Source organism: Vespa crabro, chromosome 21 (assembly GCF_910589235.1).
Source record: "Vespa crabro chromosome 21, iyVesCrab1.2, whole genome shotgun sequence".
NCBI classification, from domain to species: Eukaryota; Metazoa; Arthropoda; class Insecta; order Hymenoptera; family Vespidae; genus Vespa; species Vespa crabro.
In genome coordinates this window covers 3,749,569-3,759,231 of record NC_060975.1, presented here as the reverse complement: position 1 = coordinate 3,759,231, position 9,663 = coordinate 3,749,569, and the positions used below count along the sequence as shown (strand labels likewise).

Here is a 9,663-nt window from a genome sequence, read left to right as displayed (position 1 = left end):
CGGTAATTAAACCGAACGGAAGATAATTGGATTTGTTAAAAACGTATAGAATTTTAAAATAATTCGCGGAATAATTCATTTGAAATAAAAGAAAAGGAAAAAGGAAAAAGAAAAAAAGAAAAAAAATGCTGAAGTACGTAGTCAAAAGAGCACGCGTATACTTTTTATAATCATTGTATATAATACTTTGCGGTCTTACCATTACCTTAAGCCTTAATGGCATACTTTCAAACTCTTTATTTTCTTATGCATCTTAAACGTACAACGATATAAAGTATTATGGCTTGAAGTTAAGTTAGCTTGTGGCGTAAGGGCTCGTGATACGAGTCCTTGTCTTTCTTACATGTTTAAAGGGTCTCTCTCCCTTTTTTTTTCTTTCTTCCTTTTCTCTCTTCATCTCTTTCTTATATATTTCGCGCGCGCGCGTGTGCATGTATTTTATTCTTATTTTTTTTTCTATTTTTTTTTCTATTTTTTTTTTTTTTTTTTTTTTTTATGGAACATTGTACATAGCACTATGGACTTTCTAATACGAATGTCATTGCGACGAACTTCTTTCCAACTTCAACCATATCCAGAATCTCCTTTCTGTTTTCTACATTTGATATTTGCCTTAGCCTTCCACCCTCGCCCCCTCCCCCCGCACTCTTATCCCTCCAGCGACGTACTCTTGTATATTTCGCGATAATATCATATAGCTGAGTTTTATCGTACGTAATACGTAGATAGGTAGGTAGGTAGGTAGGTATACTACGTGAGCACGGAATAGAGGAAACATTTGCTTATCCTCATGGAAATTTTTTTTCTCTTTCCTTCTTTTCTTTCTTTTCTTTTCTTTTTTTTCTAGTTTCTTCCTTTCTTCCTTTTTTTTTCTTTTTTTTTTTTTTTTTCGTTAAACTTTTCTACGGGATGTATCACGAGCAAAACATTCGTATTATAAAATATACATGCTTGTTAAATATACAATACATGTATGTATATGTATATATATATATATATATATATATTTATATATAAACTATATTTATGTTACATAGATAATCTTATATACTTACATAAATATTATTTGAGATAAAATTTAAGATATTATTTTATTTTTATTTGAAATTTATTTCGAATCCGTTTTTTGTTTTTTTTTTTTTTCGAACCATCACGTTTTTCGTACAACGAATTAAATCGATTGATTAGTTCTCGCCTGATGATTCATAAAATAATGTAATGAATAAATCTATTTTCTCTTTTTTTTTTTTTAATTTCTAATAATTCTTCTTCTGAATAATTTCTTTTTTTTCTAGATTTCTTTTTCTTTTTCCTTCTTTTTTTTGCACTCAAAATTATGAACACATATATACGCGTGTAAGTTATATGCATATTGTACATCGATTATACTTATATCGAAATGCAATAAAAATAAGTGCATACATACTTGATATTTATGGAGTTATATGTAAACGATGTATACGTTGGCAACATAACGAATTAATTGAAGAAAACGTTTTAAATAAAATATATTTCTAATATAAATAATCAAATGATTAATAAATTTCAAATCAATTTGCAATTATTATCGATTAAAAAGTTATCCTTCCATTATTATTTATTATTCCTTATTATTATTATTATTATTTATATTTATATTTATTCTTTAAATAAAAAAATTATATATATTTTGTATGTTCAGCTACTTACTACATACCTATCTACGTATATATGTATGTATATGTGTATGCATATATATATATATATATATATATATATATATATATGTATGTATGTATGTATGTATGTATGGGTTACGCGTATCAATCGATACTATAGCGACATACAAATTTAATATCAGCGCATTTCATGAAATATGTAAGTTTCGATATAAATACACACACACACACACACATATTCTTTTCCTATACATACACAAGTACGGTATATACGTGTGTAGGTATCGTGTCTTAAATACTACATTTACAAGAACGGTTTTTCATCTACGATATTTTTTCCCATTTATTTTCTCTCTCTCTCTCTCTCTCTCTCTCTCTATCTATATATCTGTGTTCACTCGTTCGTTCCGCCCTTAGCACGTACGCATCATTTCCAGAGGCGAGGCGGGTTTTCGAAGAGCGACGAAGGCACCGATAAGTGGATATCACGTAAAACAGAGAAGAATCGTGAAAGGCGAGAAGGAAATCCCGTGGGTGAGGCACGTACCAGACGTCACGTATCTTCCAATACGTACTACGGCCCGATCCGATCCGATCCAACCCGACCCAACCCGGTTCGGCTAGACTCTGCTTTGCTCTGCTCTGCTCTGCTTGGTCCGGCCTGACCCGGCCCAACCCCTTCGACTTTTCGCACCCCTCGTTCGACTTCGATCTCTACGTGTGCCATCATCGAACCCATAGACAAGACCTTTTCCTTCTTTCTTTCCCTTTCTAGATAGAGCTCGAATTACTGATTAACTCCTAGCTGTCCGCCCTAACGTTACTTCTTATATGATTTTCTCGATCCTATATAATTGTTCGTGTAATTACAACTACTTCTCTACTTAATCCGAATCTTGTCGTATTCATTTTCTTTTCTTTTCTTTTCTTTTCTTTTCTTTTTTCTATCCACCTTTCTTTCCGTTTTCTTTCCTTTTCCTTTTTTCTTTATCCTTTTTCTTTTTCGAAACATGCTCTTAAACGTACTATAATTAGATAATTTATTTTCTTTCTCTCTCTCTCTCTCTCTCTCTCTCTCTCTCTCTCTCTCTTTTTCTCTCTTTCTCTTTGTCTTTCTCTCTCGCTTTTTATCACAAAATGTCATTATGACGAACAAATTGAAGAGTTAGTTCATTTTTTTTTCTTTCTTTTTTTCCGATATATGCTCTTAAACGTTTAATAATTAGATAATTTATTCTCTCTCTCCCTCTCTCTCTTTACTTTTCTCTCCTTTTTTGTCTCTCTCTCTCTCTCTTTTTGTCTCTCTTTCTTTCTCTCTTTTCCTTTGTATCATTCTCTCGCTCTCTTTCTCTTTATTTCACAAAGTTATTACAACGAACAAATTGAAGAGTCGATAATAAAAGGATAATAAAAACGGTTTTTCACTTATCACACATCCCAACTGTAACGTTTTACCGTGAGTATCTCGTTTCGAAAAAAGGAAAGGAAAAAAAAAAAAGATAAAAAAAAGAATTTCTCTCGTTAGATACGAATTCAAAGGTTGATCTGTGATACGTCGAAGAAGGGAAAGGATAAAAGGAAACGATAACGGTTAACCACTTTCGGTTTTTATGTTCTCTGTCGTTTTCAACTGCAATCCTGGATCCGATGGATAACCTATGTATACTTGTGTATGTATGCATGTATGTATGTATGTATATATGTTGTATGTACATATATACATCGGTAATAAATACGGGCTATCCTAATCCACAGAGCAATATGTTTGCGTAGAGTGACTATGATAGTATATACATATATACATCCATACATACAGTACATACATACATACAGTACATACATACATACAGTACATACATACATCCACATATATATATATATATATATATATATATATATATATGCATGCATACTCAGTTATTTTCCTAAGTTAACTTGCATCAGGTTGATCTCACAACTGAAAGAAATAAAAATCTCACAAGTGTACGAACCATCTCGTCTGTCACGTATTCGTCATATATATATATATATATATATATATATATGATGGCTGGTAAAAAGTTTTTCTCCGTCTTTTCTTATCCGTCACCTTTACTCAACTCCTCCCGTCGTCCTGACATTCCTTGTTCGGGTATCTTAACGCGTTTGTGCCAAGATAAGTCGGATTAACGGTACTACCTCATTTTTCATATACGAACGTACAAGAACATTTCCTGGATTTTCTGCTTCATCGTGATAATCCTGTACGGCGTGACATAATTCATCCCATCTTCAAACGTTTCTTTTTTTTTTTTTTGTTCTTCCTTTCTTTCTTTCTTTCTTCCTTTCTTTCTTTCTTTCTTTCTTTCTTTCTTTAATTTTTTTCTTTTTTTTCTTTCTTGTTTAAATCCGAAGAACATGGAAGATTGAGAAAAATCTCATTTCGACGACGAGACGATTACGTTGGTTAATTTTTCTTTTTTCTTTTTTTCTTTTCTTTTTATATATATATATATATATATATATACATCTTTCTTGCTCTTTTATCATAATGGTTTTTCTGAAGAATGAAATTTTGTTATTTTTATTCAGGATTAGTTCGTTCAATTTTACTTCGAGATACGTTTCGTTTAACTCTAGTATTAACCAAACTCGTAGAAACCAACAAGAGATTTTATATTACTTAATTCAAATTCGAGAAATTATCGAAGCATTTTTGTTTGAAATGGGCATTGATTTTTGTTGAGAAGAAAAAAATCGAATGGAGTTTGTACGTTACAATTTATCTTCCAATCTAATCAATCGAATTTTGATGTTTCGTACAACGTATATATGTATATTTAAATATATTTAAATCTATTAAAATGATTTATCAGTAAAAATTTAATATTAATTTATGAAAAATGTATTAGTATTGAATATTGAATATAAATCAAATAATAATTGACGAGGATAATAAACATTTCATGAACAATTTCATTTTGTTAGAAAATTAATTTTTGTAATAAAATTCATTTTGTAATAAAATTCTTAATGTGGATGTTTTTGATCAAATTTTTGGGGAATACAATATCAAAGAAAAATCACATAAGACAGTCTGTTCAAATCATTAACAATATTTTGAATTTGTCTGTTATCATTAAGTAAATATTATCACAGTTAACAATAATAAGTGTATTAATTTATACGGTTTAAATAGCCAAACTAAAAATACGAATTTAGAATCAGAAAATAAGAAAAATTTTTCTTTCCGAAATTATACTTGCGAACGTTTAAATATTCTGTTAAAAAAAAAAAAAAAAAAAAGAAGAAAAGAAAAAGAAAATAAAAAAGGATAAAAAATAGATGCAAATTTTATCACTAAAAAGAAAGAGAAATTTTTCTTTTGATTATCTAAAGAATTTGAAATACATGATATAAAGAGATTGAATAACATTTTATTATATATAAATGCATTGTTATAAAACAATTTCATATTGGATAAATTCTAATCAAATTATTAATAAATATAAATATTATCAAGTCGATTATTACAATGAAAATAAAACGAGTGTTCTTTCTTAATTCAACGTAAAAAAAAGAAAAATATAAATAAATAGAAAAATTTATACGCAAAATACGAATTTATTATTCAAAGTAATCTGAGTATTTTTTTTTTTTTTTTTTTTTTAAGAAAAAATAAACATAATAATTAAATAGTAAATATCTTATTAAATAAATATAAAATTAAATATTAAATATATTTCTATTCGACAATTGTTTCTATATTAATCAATTATTTAAAATATTTAAACAAATTGAAGATAGTTTTTACTTAAATATCTGTAAAAAATTGTCAAATGTGACAAATGCATTTGTTGTTACGGTATTAATCAGTTTGAAAAGCAACAATTTGTATATATTATTATTTTCTTTTTTTTTTCAAATCAATTCTTAAACGGATTGGAAGAAATATATTTCAGTATTATTAATAATAAAATCCTTAATCTCAACATTAACCTTAGATTTGTACTAAAGTTTCATCATTCATCATTTTTTTGAAGATGATTGATTAAAATATTTAAACAATTAAAAGGATAAAGGATATTCATTGAAACATCCTTTATTTAATATAAAATGAATTACGATAATAAGTAATATTAATAGTAATAGTAATGAGAAGAAAAAAAATTAAAAACAAATGAAAAAAAAGTCATTCAACTTCACAATTCTAATTCAAGTTTTTCTTCGTATTTACTTTTAAAAATATTTGTTAAACAAAATTGTGAAAATTTTTCTAAATAGATCTTATTTTCCTTTTTTTTTTTCCCCTTATAAAAACAAACGATACATTCAACTGGCCCTTAATTTGTAATCACCCAGTATATTTGGAAAATCCGGTCGATTGTGGGCGGTTAAATGGGAGGATTGTAGTGAGGCGGAGGTGGAGCAGGACAAAGAGATGGTGGAGGAGGAGGAGGAGGAGGAGGAGGAAAATCAATGGCGCCGTTAGATGGAAATCCAACACGCGCTTTGCTGCTTCCTTTTTATTTTCTTTTCCTTTTTCTTCGTTTTATACTTTTTTCTTTTCTTTTTTTTTCCTTTTTTTTTTTCGGCAAGTCGTACAATTCTTGTCCCGTCCCTCTTAGTCCTTGTGTTCGGCTCTTGAATTCCTTATCGGAAAGCCGTAAAAATGTACAGTTTGTCTCGAGCCGTCGGCTAAAAGAAGAACGACAGGGAGAAAAAGCGTAAATTACTCAAAGGGCTTGTAAATTTCTTTTTCCCCGAGAACAATCGGTTCGATCTCTTTGCTCCTAACGAATCCTTCTTCTTCCATTCGCCTCTATGTATTATTAAAAGGAGATGGAGTAAGAAGGGAAGGGGGATAGGGGAGTGGGAGGGTGGTGAGAAAAGGAAAAAAAAGAATAGAGAGAGAGGGGGGGGAGAGAAGGAAAAGAATAGAAGGCAGGAAAAGTAGAAAGGAAAGAAAATCAGACAAACAGACGATCATAACGCTTCGAGTCAGACATTCAAATCTTTTTCCCTTCTTCTTCTTCTTCTCCTTCTTCTTCTTCTTCTTCTTCTTCTTCTTCTTCTTCTTCTTCTTTTGCTCGTTGAGAGTTAAATCGAAAAGAAAACGAAAAAGAAGAAAAAGAGGACGATGAAGATGATGATGATGAAGAAGAAGAAGAAAGGATAAAACAAAAAGTAGAAGAAAGAAAAGATAGAAAATCAAGGGAACCAGAACAAGATTGTCATACTTACTATCAAAAGATATTCAAATCTCTTTTTCTACATTCTACTTGCTATGTACGTTAAAAGTCGAAAATCAAATGAAAAGAAAATGAAAGAAAGAAAGAGGGAAAAAAAATCAGAGAATGAAGCAGACGTTTGTAACATAACGAGGAAGAATATTTAAATTTTTTTCTGCATGACTTTTACTCGTAATATCAAGTAAAAAAACAATAAAAAATAAATAAAAATAAATAAAAAAAAAAAAAAAAAAAAAAATTGAAGAGAAAAGAAAAGAAAAGAAAGGGATAAAAAGGAATGTAGAGGAGTAAAAGAGAAAAATCGGGAATGCTAGTAGAGGGAACGTCCTTTTTGGAACGTCCCGAACAAGAGAAGGCATTGAAATTTTTGCGTGATTTGCGAAATATCACAAGTTCGAATTTGGAACGAGCGTTAGGAGCGTTTGTCGTGGCGTACTTTTTTTTTCATCGTTTGCCTTTCTCTTTCTTTCTTTCTCTGTCTCTCTCTTTTTCTTTTTCTTTTTCTATTTCTTTCTCTCTCCGTCACTTTTTCAGATTTTATACGGAAGAGAGATCGGAAAATTCTCACGAACTTTATGGATTCTCATCTTGGTAGTCGAATCTGTCGTGTGATATACGACCGACATTTCCCCCACCATCACCACCACCACCACCACCACTACCGACAACCCTTCTTATACTCCAACCAAGGGAAATTGGTTATCTCGCGTTTGCGCGGAGATATTTCCACGTGAAAATTTCTCAGGTAAATTGGAGACGTCGGCGTCTGTTAGAAGACGATGGTAGACGAAGAGGGGACGAAAAGTAAAGAAGAGGACGAATGCAACCTAAATACAATTTAAATGAGATCGACTGAAATATTCACAGGAATTTCGATGCATTTCTTGAAATCATCTTAACGAGAACATATTTGTGTTAGCTCGCGGCGATTGACATTTCGTCAATATATTATTGAACATTTATCAGAATTCTTTTCCTTATTGGAATTGGCAGCTTCGATGTAAACGATGATCAGGAACATGTTATTGGAATCGTAAGTTCCATTCAGAAATGAAATTCTTTCTTTATGATTATAAATGTTTAACGTTATCATCGTTATGTATTTATATATCATTTATCTGTTTATAACTTATACATATATATATATATATATATATATATATATATATATATATATATATGTAATCTGTAATTTGGAAATATTTTGGAGTTTTTAATATTTTATTTTATTTTATTTTATTTTTTTTATTTTTTTTTATTTTTTTTTTCTTAATAATTGGACATTCACAAGAAGTATTAAAAAAAAAAAGAAAAAAAAAAAATATAGAAGATCCTTATCCCAAAAAGTGTAAATCGTTTTTTCTCTTCTCTTTTTTTCTTTTTTCCTTTTTTTGTATCTTCTTTTTTTTTCAACATCACTTAAGCGAAATAATTCAAGAATAATAATAATTCCTTTTGTTTTTCATTGAAAGTTTTACGGAGAAACTTGTAGCATGACGATGGTCGAGATTGTTACCTATAAGAGAAGAGAGTGTTCGACCGAGTTGTTCAATGAGCCGTGACGAGGCTCTTTCCTGAAATCTATCAGAGTCACGATTTGCACCATAATTTTGCCAAAGAATTTTGCCGAGGAATTTCTCGTAAAATATTCGTTTCGATAATTTTAAATGATTTCATTCGAAGACGAATGAATATAAGTAATAACCTCAAAAGTAATATATAAGATTTGTTGGATATAATTTATAATAGATACATAAATATAAATATGTAAAGATCGTTTATAGAGTTACGAGAAAGGATTTTTATTCTTATCTAAATCCTAAAGTCCAATATAATGTAGAATAAATTTAAAGGTAAGATATTTACCTAACGATAAAATCTTAGATTTTAATCTAAGATTTTAATCCAACGATACAATGGGATATTTCGTTTTATGTATAGTAACAACGTGATACTTTATACAATCGAACGTTATCGCTTCTTTCATGATAACGAGTCCCTACCCAAGTTTTCTGATTTCCCGTATACACATACATACATGCATACATACATACATACATGCATACATACATACATACATACATACATACATACATACATACATACATACATACATACATACATACATACATACATACATACATACATACATACATACATATATACATACATAAACATATATACACATAGTTTCTCGGTCACGTGCGAACGGTCCGTTTTAGGATTTCCAGGGATACTGGATGGAAGACAAAGTATAGAATAGTGGATGGTTACGTTCACGTATTACGTATACATATACATATACATATACATATACATATATATATATATATATATATATATATACCAACATGTACCAATGTACAATGCAAGAGCCATTACTGCGACATTTATGTCGGGAATTTACACGATGTTGAAGTGTGTACGTGTGGTATTGCCATGCAATATTGAATGAATCTAATGAAGAGTACGGTCAACTCGTAGTCCCGGGTATTAATACTGCTTATCCAATTAGTTGATAATCTGTTGTACTTAAGCGTAGGAGAGCCTATTAATAGGAATCGGTTAACATGTTCTATCTATCTCTATATCTCACTCTCTCACTCTCTCTTTCTCTCTCTCTCTTGTATCAATGCTTGTACCATTGCTATTAAATCCCATTAAAACATCGAATTCTAACAAATTTATAAAATTGCTAACGAACTGTTGATTTGTTCGACTAGTCTTTTGATAAATGATACACAATATAAAAACCTATTTTTGATGGTCTTAAT

At 29.8% G+C, this 9,663-nt stretch overlaps 1 protein-coding gene across 8 annotated transcripts in view; it reads right to left on the bottom strand.

Moving 5' to 3' along the window:
- The window catches only part of LOC124431544, a 286,608-nt gene that overhangs the window by 40,782 nt on the left and 236,163 nt on the right, over nucleotides 1-9,663 (bottom strand). The window lies entirely within an intron of this gene.